Raw genomic sequence first — 14663 nt, 5'->3', positions numbered from 1 at the left:
AGAGCACCGTGCTGCTCTCTGTAGTAGCGGGCAATTTGAAAAGTTCTGTTAGCTGTCATCCGCCATATTTAATCAAAAGAGCACCGTGCTGCCATCGTTGGCTAAATACCTTTGAAATTTGGTGGCGGCAAATTGAAAAATTCCACGTGCTCTTGTTTAGTAAACAAACTCACGCGCTTTTTTGTCAGCTGTCATCCGCCATCTTTAATCTATAGAGCTCAGTGCTACACACTTTAGGTACATACCTTTGAAATATGGTGGCGGATAATTTAAAAAGAAAAATTCTACATCAGCCATCTCTCAACGCTAATTGCACAAGATGGTGGCTATACATGACTCCTTAAAGGTGCTTATGCAAGATGACCGCTATACATAGGTTCTTATGAGATGCCCTTGGGATGCTTGCGCAAGATGGCGGTTATACAAGGCTCCTTATGAGACGCCCTAGAGATGCTTGCGCAAGATGGTGGTTGCTCTTATGAGGCGGCTTAAGGGTCCTTGCACAAGATGACTAGAGACGCCCTAAGGATGCTTGCGCAAGATGGCGGACGCAAGATGGCGGCTATACACGACTCCTTATGAGACGCCTTAAGGGTGCTTGCGCAAGATAGCTGCTGCTCTTAGCTTAGAGGCTAACGTGTCGTGCTAGTTCGATTCATTAAATTTGGGGCTTAAATGCATAATGTTAAATATCTCGAAAACGGTGCATCGTAGAGCAAAACGGACAAAATTCTTCTACCCAATACCTCGGTAAGCAGTATGGGGGACAAGTAAAACATAGTCTAATGATGAGATCAACGGTTCGGTTCTAACTTAGGCCCTTTGGCATTAGCTCTGTTTCAGCTTGTAATGAAGCAAGTCTTCGTAACATGATCAGGTCTAGCTATGGTAGAGAGTATAACGTACCGTGCAGGTTCGATTCATTACATTTGGGGCTTAAATGCAAAATGTTAAATATCTCGAAAACGGACAAATTTTTTCCACCTGATACCTAGGTTTGCAGTATCAGGAACAAGAAAAAAACGTAGCCTAATGATGAGATCAACGGTTCGATTCCTACTTAGGCCCTTTGGCATTGGCAGCTATCTATTTCTATAAGATGGCGGCTATACATAGCTTCTTATGAGACAGCTTAAGAGCGCTTGCACAAGATGGCTGCTGCTCTTATGAGACGCCCTAGGGGTGCTTGCGGGAGGTAGCAGCGACAAGACGATGACTATACACAGCTGCTTATGATACGGCCTAGAGGTGCTTACACAAGATGGTGGCTGCTCTGATGAAGAAAGCTAGCTTTGCATCGTGCAGGTATTTTTACAGCACTAAACCTCATACCTTTGAAATGTGGTGGCGGGTAATTTGAAAAATTCGACGTGCTTTTTCTTCACAGCGGCTATCTTTAGACAATAGCGGCTATACATAAGCTGTTAAGGCCTCCTCTTATGTCAAGGCATAGCTCTATCGAACAAGTTTAAACCTGCATCGGAATAGCTAGAGTAAGCACGTGCTGCAGTGATGACGTCATTAAGCATGTTTAGACTTGCAAATCACAGAAGAAACGTAACAAGGCTGGAATTGAAAACTGCACTCTATGCCGTTAACTTTATCATGTGATCGGAACATTGATTGAAGTGTTTAGAACACTAAATAAGTAGAACCGAACACTGTACTCGATACAACATGTCAGGGGATATCTTTGTTCTAAGAAGATTAGTTTACCGCACATTCCTTGGCTAAAGGGCTAATGGGCTAAAGGGCTAATGGGCAAAAGGGCTAAAGGGCTAAAGGGCTAATGGGCTAAAGGGCTAAAGGAGCAACAACCTCATCGATCGCTATCAGCAAGAACGCTTGTACTTTGTTAAGTGTAGAAAATTAATCTTTATTTGTAAATGGTTTCATGTTCAGAACAAGGAATGGAACCTAGGGGTTACGTCTTACCTAATAAAATCCCCGAGGTGCGATGAGTTACGTTTTTCGAAATAGTGTTTGGAAAACTGAACTTTTCAAGATGATAGCAGAGAGTTTAGCAATGTTCTGTTGTTGGATTATAAATTCCGCGCTACAACATGCATAAGGTGGCAGCCCTTGAGGTTTACTGCCGTAAAGATGACAAGAGTGAGGTTAACAATGTTCCGTTGTTGGATTTTAAATTCCGCGCTATAACATGCATAAGGTGGCAGCCTTGAGGTTTACCGCCATAAAGATGACAGCAGTGAGGTTAGCGACGCTCTATTGTCCTTCAAAGTGAGGTTAGGGTTCGTCAAGAAGACAGCTGTCAAAAAAGCACGTGGCTATGTTTACCAAACAAAAGCACGTGGCTGTGACGTCACGGTCACGTAGTATGCTGCCTCAGCATGCAAAGTTCAATGTCTACACCTACGTAGTAAACATTCTGCAATGTTCACAAGATTTTTTACACATAACTATTCTTTATGCTTTAAGTTCATGCACATAGGCTATGCTAAGATAGCAGCACAAACACATGCGAACTTTGTACATTCTAATGGAATAAGTTTAGTACTGCGTGCATCATGGATACATGATGTGTACACGCATTTAAACATGGCTATACTTAATGCTGCTGCTTTGTTTACAAGATTTTTATACATTGCTATTCTTTATGCTTTAAGTTCGCGCACACACAAGCGATAGTCGTACGCTCTGGCAGGAGAAGTTTAGTACGATATTCGATACATACATTATCGATAGGTGATATGTACACGCATTAGAACATAGCTCTTCTTTGTGCTTTAAGTTCGAGCACATGGGTTAGGGATACACACAAGCGATTGCTACATGCTCTAGCGGAAGAAGTCTAGTATGATAGTCGATGCATGTAAAATCGATAGGTTATGCTAAGATAGCAGCACACTTACACGATTTTAGCACAATCTAGTGGAAAAAGTTTAGTATGATAGTCGTTTCGTGCAAAATCATTAGGTAATGTGTACACGCTTTGAAACAAGGCTATTCTTCGTACTTTAAGTTCATGTGTATATGTTATGCTAAGATAGCAGCACAATCTAGCGGAAGAAGTTTAGTACGACATTTGTTGCATGCAAAATCGATAGGTGATGTGTACACACTTTGAAACATGGCTATTCTTTTTACTTTAACGTCATGCGTATAGGTTATGCTAAGATAGTAGCACAATCTAGCGGAAGGAGTTTAGTACGAGAATCAATGCATGCAAAATCGATAGGTAATGTGTACACGCTTTGAAACATGGCTATTCTTTGTACTTTAAAGGTCATGTGTATAAGTTATGCTAAGATACCAGCACAATCTAGCGGAAGAAGTTCAATACGAGATTTGATGAATGCAAAATCAAAAAGTAATGTGTACACGCTTTGAAACATGTGTATAAGTTATGCTAAGATAGCAGCACAACCTAGCGGAAGAAGTTTAGTACGATATTTGATGCATGCAAAATCGATAGGTGACGTGTACACGCTTTGAAACATGCCTATTCTTTGTACCTTAAGGTCATGCGTATAGGTTATGCTAGGATAGCAGCACAATCTAGCGGAAGAAGTTTAGTACGAGAGTCGATGCTTGCAAAATCGATAGGTAATGTGTACACGCTTTGAGACATACAGTAGCTATTCTTTGTACTTTAAGTTCATGCGTCTCAGTTATGCTAAGATAGCAGCACAATCTACCTGCAGAAGTTTAGTACGAGACTCGATACATGCAAATTCGATAGTTGGTGTGTACACGCTTTGAAACATGACTATTCATTGTACTTTAAGTTCATGGGTATAGGTTATGCTAAGATAGCAGCACAATCTAGCGGAAGAAGTTCAGTACGAGATTCGATGCATGCAAAATCAATAAGTAATGTGTACACGCTTTGAAACATGGCTATTCTTTGTACTTTAAGTTCATGGGTATAGGTTATGCTAAGATAGCAGCACAACCTAGCGGAAGAAGTTTAGTACGATACTTGTTGCATGCAAAGTCGATAGGTAATGTGTACACGCTTTGAAACATGGCTATTCATTGTACTTTAAGGTCACGCGTATAGGTTATGCTAAGATAGCAGCACAATCTAGCGGAAGAAGTTTAGTACGAGAGTCGATGCATGCAAAATCGATAGGTAATGTGTACACGCTTTGAAACATGGCTATTCATTGTACTTTAATTTTATGGGTATAGGTTATGCTAAGATAGCAGCACGATCTAGCGGATGAAGTTTAGTTCGATGGTCGATGCAGGTAAAATCGATAGGTGATGTGTACACGCTTTGAAACATGGCTATTCATACTGCTGCTCTGTTCCCAAGACTTTTAAGCATAGCTAATCCTAATGCTGCTCTTAACGACGCCGAGCTAAGGATTGATTACGTGACCGTGACGTCACGACCACGTGCTCTTGTTTGGTAAACATAGCCACGTGCTTTTTTGACAGCTGTCTTCTTGACGAACCCTAACCTCACTTTGAAGGACAATAGAGCGTTGCTAACCTCACTGCTGTCATCTTTATGGCGGTAAACCTCCAGGCTGCCACCTTATGCATGTTATAGCGCGGAATTTAAAATCCAACAACGGAACATTGTTAACCTCACTCTTGTCATCTTTACGGCAGTAAACCTTAAGGGCTGCCACCTTATGCATGTTGTAGCGCGGAATTTATAATCCAACAACAGAACATTGCTAAACTCTCTGCTATCATCTTGAAAAGTTCAGTTTTCCAAACACTATTTCGAAAAACGTAACTCATCGCACCTCGGGGATTTTATTAGGTAAGACGTAACCCCTAGGTTCCATTCCTTGTTCTGAACATGAAACCATTTACAAATAAAGATTAATTTTCTACACTTAACAAAGTACAAGCGTTCTTGCTGATAGCGATCGATGAGGTTGTTGCTCCTTTAGCCCTTTAGCCCATTAGCCCTTTAGCCCATTAGCCCTTTAGCCCATTAGCCCTTTAGCCAAGGAATGTGCGGTAAACTAATCTTCTTAGAACAAAGATATCCCCTGACATGTTGTATCGAGTACAGTGTTCGGTTCTACTTATTTAGTGTTCTAAACACTTCAATCAATGTTCCGATCACATGATAAAGTTAACGGCATAGAGTGCAGTTTTCGATTCCAGCCTTGTTACGTTTCTTCTGTGATTTGCAAGTCTAAACATGCTTAATGACGTCATCACTGCAGCACGTGCTTACTCTAGCTATTCCGATGCAGGTTTAAACTTGTTCGATAGAGCTATGCCTTGACATAAGAGGAGGCCTTAACAGCTTATGTATAGCCGCTATTGTCTAAAGATAGCCGCTGTGAAGAAAAAGCACGTCGAATTTTTCAAATTACCCGCCACCACATTTCAAAGGTATGAGGTTTAGTGCTGTAAAAATACCTGCACGATGCAAAGCTAGCTTTCTTCATCAGAGCAGCCACCATCTTGTGTAAGCACCTCTAGGCCGTATCATAAGCAGCTGTGTATAGTCATCGTCTTGTCGCTGCTACCTCCCGCAAGCACCCCTAGGGCGTCTCATAAGAGCAGCAGCCATCTTGTGCAAGCGCTCTTAAGCTGTCTCATAAGAAGCTATGTATAGCCGCCATCTTATAGAAATAGATAGCTGCCAATGCCAAAGGGCCTAAGTAGGAATCGAACCGTTGATCTCATCATTAGGCTACGTTTTTTTCTTGTTCCTGATACTGCAAACCTAGGTATCAGGTGGAAAAAATTTGTCCGTTTTCGAGATATTTAACATTTTGCATTTAAGCCCCAAATGTAATGAATCGAACCTGCACGGTACGTTATACTCTCTACCATAGCTAGACCTGATCATGTTACGAAGACTTGCTTCATTACAAGCTGAAACAGAGCTAATGCCAAAGGGCCTAAGTTAGAACCGAACCGTTGATCTCATCATTAGACTATGTTTTACTTGTCCCCCATACTGCTAACCGAGGTATTGGGTAGAAAAATTTTGTCCGTTTTGCTCTACGATGCACCGTTTTCGAGATATTTAACATTATGCATTTAAGCCCCAAATTTAATGAATCGAACTAGCACGACACGTTAGCCTCTAAGCTAAGAGCAGCAGCTATCTTGCGCAAGCACCCTTAAGGCGTCTCATAAGGAGTCGTGTATAGCCGCCATCTTGCGCCCGCCATCTTGCGCAAGCATCCTTAGGGCGTCTCTAGTCATCTTGTGCAAGGACCCTTAAGCCGCCTCATAAGAGCAACCACCATCTTGCGCAAGCATCTCTAGGGCGTCTCATAAGGAGCCTTGTATAACCGCCATCTTGCGCAAGCATCCCAAGGGCATCTCATAAGAACCTATGTATAGCGGTCATCTTGCATAAGCACCTTTAAGGAGTCATGTATAGCCACCATCTTGTGCAATTAGCGTTGAGAGATGGCTGATGTAGAATTTTTCTTTTTAAATTATCCGCCACCATATTTCAAAGGTATGTACCTAAAGAGTGTAGCACTGAGCTCTATAGATTAAAGATGGCGGATGACAGCTGACAAAAAAGCGCGTGAGTTTGTTTACTAAACAAGAGCACGTGGAATTTTTCAATTTGCCGCCACCAAATTTCAAAGGTATTTAGCCAACGATGGCAGCACGGTGCTCTCTTGATTAAAGATGGCGGATGACAGCTAACAGAACTTTTCAAATTGCCCGCTACTACAGAGAGCAGCACGGTGCTCTGTAGATTAAAGATGGCGGATGACAGCTGACGAAATTGCCCGCATGATAGCAGCACAGTGCTCTATTGATTAAAGATGGTGGATGACAGCTGTCAAAAAAAGCACGTGGCTTTGTTTACTAAACAAGAGCACATAGAATTTTTTCAAATTGCCGCCACCACATTTCAAAGGTATCTAGCTAAAGAGCGCAGCACTGAGGTTTGTGATGCAAGATGGCGGATGACAGCTGTCAGAAAAAAGCACGTGAGTTTGTTTCCAAACAGGAGCATGTAGAATTTTTCAAATTGCCGCCACCACATAGAGGGCAGCACGGTGCCCTCTTGATTAAAGATGGCTGCTGTCATGTGGAATTGCCTGCCACCGCAGGTATCTAGCTAAAGAGGGCAGCACGGTGCTCAAAGATGGCTGCTATCAAAAAGCATTTTTCAAATTATCCGCCACCACATTTCAAAGGTAAGTAGCTAAAGAGGGCACCACTGTGCTCTATGGATTAAAGATGGTGGATGACAGCTGTCAAAAAAGCACGTGGATTTGTTTATCTCGCGCTAGTGAGGTTAAGTTGGTAGCACTACGGTTTAGGCCCGTTAAGATGGCAGCACTGCGGATGACAGCTGTGACGAATTTACATCTACTACGATAAAGAGGGCAGCACTGTGCTCTATAGATTAAAGATGACGGATGTCAGCTGTCAAAAAAGCACATAGCTTTGTTTCCAAACAAGAGCACGTGGAATTTGCCGCCACCACATTTCAAAGGTAAGTAGCTAAAGAGGGCAGCACGGTGCTCTCTGGATTAAAGATGGCGGATGATAGCTGTCAAAAAAGCGCATGGGTTTGTTTCCAAACAAGAGAATGTAGAATTTTTCAAATTGCCGCCACCACATTTCAAAGGTATCTAGCTAAAGAGTGCAGCACTGAGGTTTGTGATGGAAGATGGCGGATGATAGCTGTCAGAAAAAAGCACGTGAGTTTGTTTAAGAGGGCAGCACGGTGCTCAAAGATGGCTGCTGTCAAAAAGCATTTTTCAAATTATCCGCCACCACATTTCAAAGGTAAGTAGCTAAAGAGGGCAGCACTGTGCTCTATAGTTAAAGATGGCGGATGACAGCTGCACGTGGATTTGTTTATCTCACGCTAGTGAGGTTAAGTTGGTAGCACTAAGGTTTAGGCCCGCCAAGATGGCAGCACTGCCGATGACAGGTGACGAATTTTACATCTAAAGAGGGCAGCACAGTGCTCTGTAGTTTAAAGATGGCGGATGACAGCTGTCAAAAAAGCGCGTGGCTGTCAAAAAGCACGTGGCTTTGTTTACCACGCACTAGTTAGGTTAAGTTGGTACCACTAAGGTTTAGGCCCGTCAAGATGGCAGCACTGCCGATGACAGGTGACGAATTTTACATCTACTACGATAAAGAGGGCAGCACAATGCTCTGTGGTTTAAAGATGGCGGATGACAGCTGTCAAAAAAGCACGTGGCTGTCAAAAAGCACGTGGCTTTGTTTATCTCGCGCTAGTTAGGTTAAGTTGGCACTACTGAGGTTTAGGCCCGTCAAGATGGCAGTACTGAGGTTAGCGATGCGTTGTTGTCTGTCAAAAAGCACGTGGCTGTCAAAAACACGTGGCTTTGTTTACCTCATGCTAGTTAGGTTAAGTTGGCACTAGTGAGGTTTAGGCCCGTCAAGATGGCAGCAGTGAGGTTAGCGATGCGTTGTTGTCGATGACAGCTGTCAAAAAGCACGTGGCTTTGTTTACAAATTCAAATCTCGCGCCAAAATTCAAATCTCCCGCCAAAATTCAAATTTCCCACCAGAATTCAAATTTCCCGCGCCGCGGGCGGAGGAGGAGGCGGCCGAATCCCCCTATTATACTACTGGTTGCCCTTCCTGACGTCAAAGAACTCGGATTAAGAATCTCTTTTACAACTTCTAACACGAGAATCGGGGTTTTACAGCTAGATGCACTTCTTAGATTTTAAATCGCTGTATCACGAACTATTGTTTTACAGCCGGATGCCCTTCCTGACGCAAAACTAAGATTTTAAATCAGAAGAATTTGTTTTAAGACTAGTTGCCCTTCCTGACGCAAAACTAGCAGTATCTAGCCTCTTACATCATACACCCTTCCTGACGTCAAAGAACTGGGATTAAGAATGTTTTACAACAAGTTGCTCTTTCTAACATGAGAATCGGGGATTTACAGCTAGATGCTCGCCGGATGCCCTTCCTGACGGCATAAGTTGCCAGGATTTGAATCGCGGTATCCATCATTGTGTCTGACTTGCAAGCTCACGCGTATTTTTTTTTTTTTTTTTTTTGCTGAGATATCATGCTACTTCCGTTCGCCAGCTAGAGCGGAAACTCGCAGTACTGCGTCTATTTCGTCTTACAACTTGGAGGAGACAACATGTGTACATATAATTTATGATCTTTCATCCCCCTATTTTTAAAAACATGTAAGTATGTAGTATCTCGCAACATTCTTATCCGTGTGTGTATCAGTGTTCTAGTCGTGTTGCAATTACTAAGCGACTGACCCGAGCGAGTTGGCTACGCAGTGTGCTTTCTTGATTTTCGTATGACATATATCAGTGTATTTGCAATTACTAAGCGTCTTAGCAGTGCGATGAACGAGTTAGCTACGCGGTATAGATTTTTTTTATTTTCGTACTAAGCAAATCATTTGAAGTGTTGCCGAGTTAGCTATGCGATATGTGCACAGTGTGTTTTTGATTTTCATACTAGGCAAGTGATAGACGAGATAGCTATGCGATATGTGCACAGTGTGTGTTTTACACTAGGTAAATTATTGAAGTTGTACTTTTGCTCTGAACACATCAAACAATGTTCTTACAGTGTTCGATTCTAGTCTTGCTATGCTTCAATCTAATTTTCTTAGAACAAAGGTATCCCCTAACATGTTGTATCGGATCACATGTTAAGGTTAACGACATCGAGTGCAGTGTTCGATTCTAGTCTTGTTATGTTTCAATCTAATTTTCTTAGAACAAAGGTATCCCCTAACATGTTGTACAGTGTTCGGTTCTACTTGTTTAGTGATATGAACACATCAATCAATGTTCTGATCACATGTTAAGGTTAACGACATCGAGTGCTGTGTTCAATTCTAGTCTTGTTATGTTTCAATCTGATCTTCTTAGGACAAAGGTATCCCCTAACATGTTGTACAGTGTTCGGTTCTACTTGTTTAGTGATCTGAACACATCAATCAATGTTCTGATCTCATGTTAAGGTTAACGACATCGAGTGCAGTGTTCGATTCTAGTCTTGTTATGTTTCAATCTAATTTTCTTAGAACAAAGGTATCCCCTAACATGTTGTACAGTGTTCGGTTCTACTTGTTTAGTGATCTGAACACATCAATCAATGTTCTGATCACATGTTGCATCGAGTGCAGTGTTCAATTCTAGTCTTGTTATGTTTCAATCTGATCTTCTTAGAACAAAGGTATCCCCTAACATGTTGTACAGTGTTCGGTTCTACTTGTTTAGTGATATGAACACATCAATCAATGTTCTGATCACATGTTAAGGTTAACGACATCGAGTGCTGTGTTCAATTCTAGTCTTGTTATGTTTCAATCTGATCTTCTTAGAACAAAGATATCCCCTAACATGTTGTACAGTGTTCGGTTCTACTTGTTTAGTGATCTGAACACATCAATCAGGCCCGGTTTCATCAACACATGTTAGTACTTAACAAGGTGGTAAAACATTTTTACATCCGATTAAAGAAAATTTGCGTTTCATCAACGACTGTTAACATTAACAAATGTTAAACTGCGTATTAAAGTTAACATCAGCAATTTCCAATGTTAAATGGCTAACATTAGCATTTAGCAACCTGTTCCAAAATGGCTGCTGTGAATCTCGCTTTCGATGCAGAATTGCTCTATTTAGATCTTTTACAAAACAATCCTAATCGAAGAAGAGTTCAGCGACGTAATGACTTCGAAAATTTGACGGATGCGAAATTTCTTCATAGATACAGGTTATCGAAAATAGTCGTTGCTAAGGTTGTTGAAGAAATTCGAGTGAGGTTGGAATATCCTACGAAGAGAAACTTACCTCTTTCTCCAATGTTGCAGGTACTGACAACATTACGATTTCTTGCTACTGGTTCTTTTCATGTAATGGTCGGAGACAATGCTGGAATTTCTAAAGCCACTGTTAGTAGAGTTGTTTGTCGAGTGTCTGCAGCAATAGCATCCATGAGAAGGAGGTATGTAACATTCCCTTCAGTAGAAGAACGTCAGCAAATTATCCGCGACTTCTATGAAGCAAGTCGTTTTCCTGGTGTTCTAGGTGCAATAGATTGCACACGTGTAAGAATCCAATCACCTGGAGGCAATAGGGCCGAAATATATCGTAATCGGAAGGGATATTTCTCTGTTAATGTTCAGGTGATAAGTGACCCTAACCTCCAAATCAGGGATATAGTTGCTAGGTGGCCTGGTTCTGTACATGACAGTACAATATTTAATAACTCCCACATCAGAGCACAGTTCGAAATGGGGACAATTAATGAAGGGATTTTGTTAGGTGATAGTGGATACCCGCTAAGAAAGTATCTGTTAACCCCATACTTACATCCTGAAGGAAGACCTCAAAACCGCTACAACATAGCGCATATCAGGACACGGAACTGCGTGGAAAGGATGATAGGGGTCTGGAAAAGAAGATTTCCTGTTCTCAGCCTGGGATTACGAATCAAATGCCAGTCAGCCTTAACCATTATTGTAGCGACAGCTGTGTTGCACAACATCGCAGTGCTGACTAGAGATGAACTTCCTCCAGATGACTTACCATTATACCAATATATAAGGCAAAGGGGAAATAGGAATGAAAGGGTGGAAAATCATCCCATTGAAGCTGATAATGAACACACAGCAGCAGCATATAGGAATTCAATTGCTCAACAACACTTTGCTTGTAAGTACTGCACATTAAACTTTTATTTTAAAAATAAAAAAACATAAATAAGAATACATAAGGGTTATTTACAATATTAATGACAATCTTTGGCAATTCGCCGTCTTTTTTCTTTTAAATAGAGAAGCTTTTCCTTTATAGCTTCCTGTTGCAACTTCTCTGTTTGTTGTTTCAACCTCTCGGTTTCTTTTCTCATTTCAATAAGTTGTATCTCCTGCTTATATTTCTCCTCTATCAACTTCATTTCTTTTTCGCAGAGAGATGTCCTGCTCTCAGCAAGTGCAGCAATGTTGTTCCGACAAAGACTGGCCTGTGAACAAAGATGACGAAGGAAAATCTTAAAACATCTGCAATAATGTTTTTGACTTTCTCAGTGTGAAATAGCTAATGAGATACTGACCTTGTTTGAGCGAGTTGACTGGTTTGTTTCTGCGCAGGTTTTATCTTTGGTCTGAAAAGAAAAAAAAATTGTAAGGAAGGAAGAGAGAAGTAGAAATTTCTGAAAACAGGTAAATGAACACCTCTGACACTGGTGACGATATTGTGTAAGGTAGGCCATACACTTGTCTGTATTGCGCAGGTTGTAACCCTTACCCACACTGTGTTCGTCATGATAAATGGGATGGGGAAGGTGGATGGCCGTACAAGCGTATGTTAGTTGCAGGCCAGTTCAATGGTAAGAGTTCTTTGTCCAGTGCCTATTGTGAATCTACTATCGTGTTGACAAGTGGCTATCGTCTACGAACAGTTACTAGTTGTCTCAGCTGATATCCTGTATGTGTCGTTGAACTGCAGCAGTATACGACCTGGTTTCAAGGTGTAGACGAGTCTTGTGCGAAAGACGTGCGTTTTGAAAAGTGAACAGTAGGATTATATTAAAGTTAAAATCAGTGTGTGGCTAAAAAGACACAATATAAGAAAAGTGATCTGAATCACAATACCACATGTCAGAGCAATCCCTGAAAACTGTGTATGTTGCTGTTATTATTGTTCACTGTTGCCTATACAATTACTACAAGTAGTAGTAAATCATAGTGCTTGATTTTGTATGTACCGGTATATATTTTCAGCTTTAGGTTTATTTTTATATGTTAATGTGTAAAGGGGGAAACTTGAGGGTATTCCTTTTTTCCAATTTGCTTACCGTTAAACTGACACAGATAGGTCTTATGGCGACAATGGGATAGGAAAGGGCTAGCAGTGAGAAGGAAGTGTCCATGGCTTTAATTAAGGTTTTACCAGCATTTGCCTGGTGTGAAAATGGGAAACCATGGAAAACTATTTTCAGGGCTGCCGACAGTGGGGTTCGAACCCACTATCTCACACGCTCACAGCTGCGCGACCCTAATCGCACAACCACTTGCTTGGTGAGAAATTTGTTATTTTATTATTAAACAGAAAAGCGCACAATGTACATGTGAAATATTCTTACAATTATTACAATTTTTAAACTGTCATTCACTGCAAATTTGCTGTATTTAAATAGTCTTGTCTTTTTTTTTTTACATACTGGAGAACGGTGTTTATCACATGGTCCCGCACACCATTCAAACTTGCAGTCTGAGGTTGGAGCGTGGAATTTCTTATTTATACACACTGTGAAGTGGGAATCCATGCCCCGCAAAATGAATAATCGTGTGTCTCAATTCGTAGTTTGTACTTTGCGGTTATCCATATCATAGGTCTCAATGTTCAGTAAAAGAGGGCTCAGTGGATCCCACTAAAGTATGCCTACAGTTTGTAGCATGATTGTAGTCATGATGTTATCGTCTATGATTAAATAGTTACAATATTATTGCACCTATTCAAATTTTATTTGAAACTGAGAAAGAAATAAACAAGTGGAACTAATGATTGTGAACGGATAGTTGTTGGAAGCAAAATGACAATGTCTATCTCACTGTAATTTTTTTCTTCCAATTTATTTTTGTGCCATTGGGGTAAAGAAGGAGCGATTCGAAAGTGAGCCTTTTTACATCTTCACTGAAGATGAGTGCAAGCTGGCATTTCAGGTATTTGTGCTAAGTTGCGATAGAGACTTCAGGTGATGAGCATTGTCCCTAGATTCTCTTCATAATTGGATGCGACTGACGCAGCGGAAAAAAAGAGTACGTGGAGGAAATCCACAAGTTTTCACATTTTTTGAAGTATTATGTAAGTAAATAAGTGTGTCAGAAGGCAGTTTCCACTGGAGAACAACAAAGAAAACCATTCATGAAAATATATAATTTTGTTAAAAAAATACCAGGAAAAAAAGGAGTAGGCCTACAATGTATGAAAAGTGTCCAAAAACACGCAAAGAAGCGACTCTCTTCCTATGAAGCTTATAAACAATTATTTGCTTTCCTATTTGTAAAATTTATTTTGTGTTGAGTGATGATATCAGTCTCTTTCTTTGTAAAAATTGTTTAAATAAACAGGAAAGTAAAGAGGAAAAAATTCTGAAAATAGAAGAGCTACTTAATGTTGCTACATATCGAACAATGAGCAGGCTGTGATGATGAGAGTGAAATCTGATATTTTTAAAAGTTTTCCAGTTCAGAATTTTGAATAATTTTGATTGACTTGGCAAGCTTGACTCCTAAATTATGTGAAGTGGCCTTGTCCAAAAAGTGTTGTTAATTTTAATATTGTGTGTAAATAGGGTAGTTAGTAGTAAGGTAGTTAAAGAAATGCCACACAAGATAGCTGCCATGTAAATTCACCATTATTTGTTACATACTAGAGGAATCACTTAGATGAGTAAGAGAAATGAAAAGGACTGTCCATTGATCAGACGATGGAAGAGATAGGAACATTTCATAGCCAACCAGTGAATTATTTGATTTGTTTTTCTAAACTAGGTATTACCCTAGCAATTTCATAAGCCTTGTATTTGTATAATTTTCCATTCCCCATCTTTAGGTTTTATCAGTCTGATTTTATAGTTTTATGTGTTTGGGGAATCTTAAATTTGTTCTGATTACATGTGTAACAATTTGGAAAACATTTCAATTCAATTACAGTCATAGTGATTTTCAGTCAGAACTAAAATATGCTGAATCTTTGAATAAAAAG

Source organism: Anabrus simplex, chromosome 2 (assembly GCF_040414725.1).
Source record: "Anabrus simplex isolate iqAnaSimp1 chromosome 2, ASM4041472v1, whole genome shotgun sequence".
Classification (NCBI taxonomy): Eukaryota; Metazoa; Arthropoda; class Insecta; order Orthoptera; family Tettigoniidae; genus Anabrus; species Anabrus simplex.
This window is presented reverse-complemented; position numbering follows the sequence as displayed.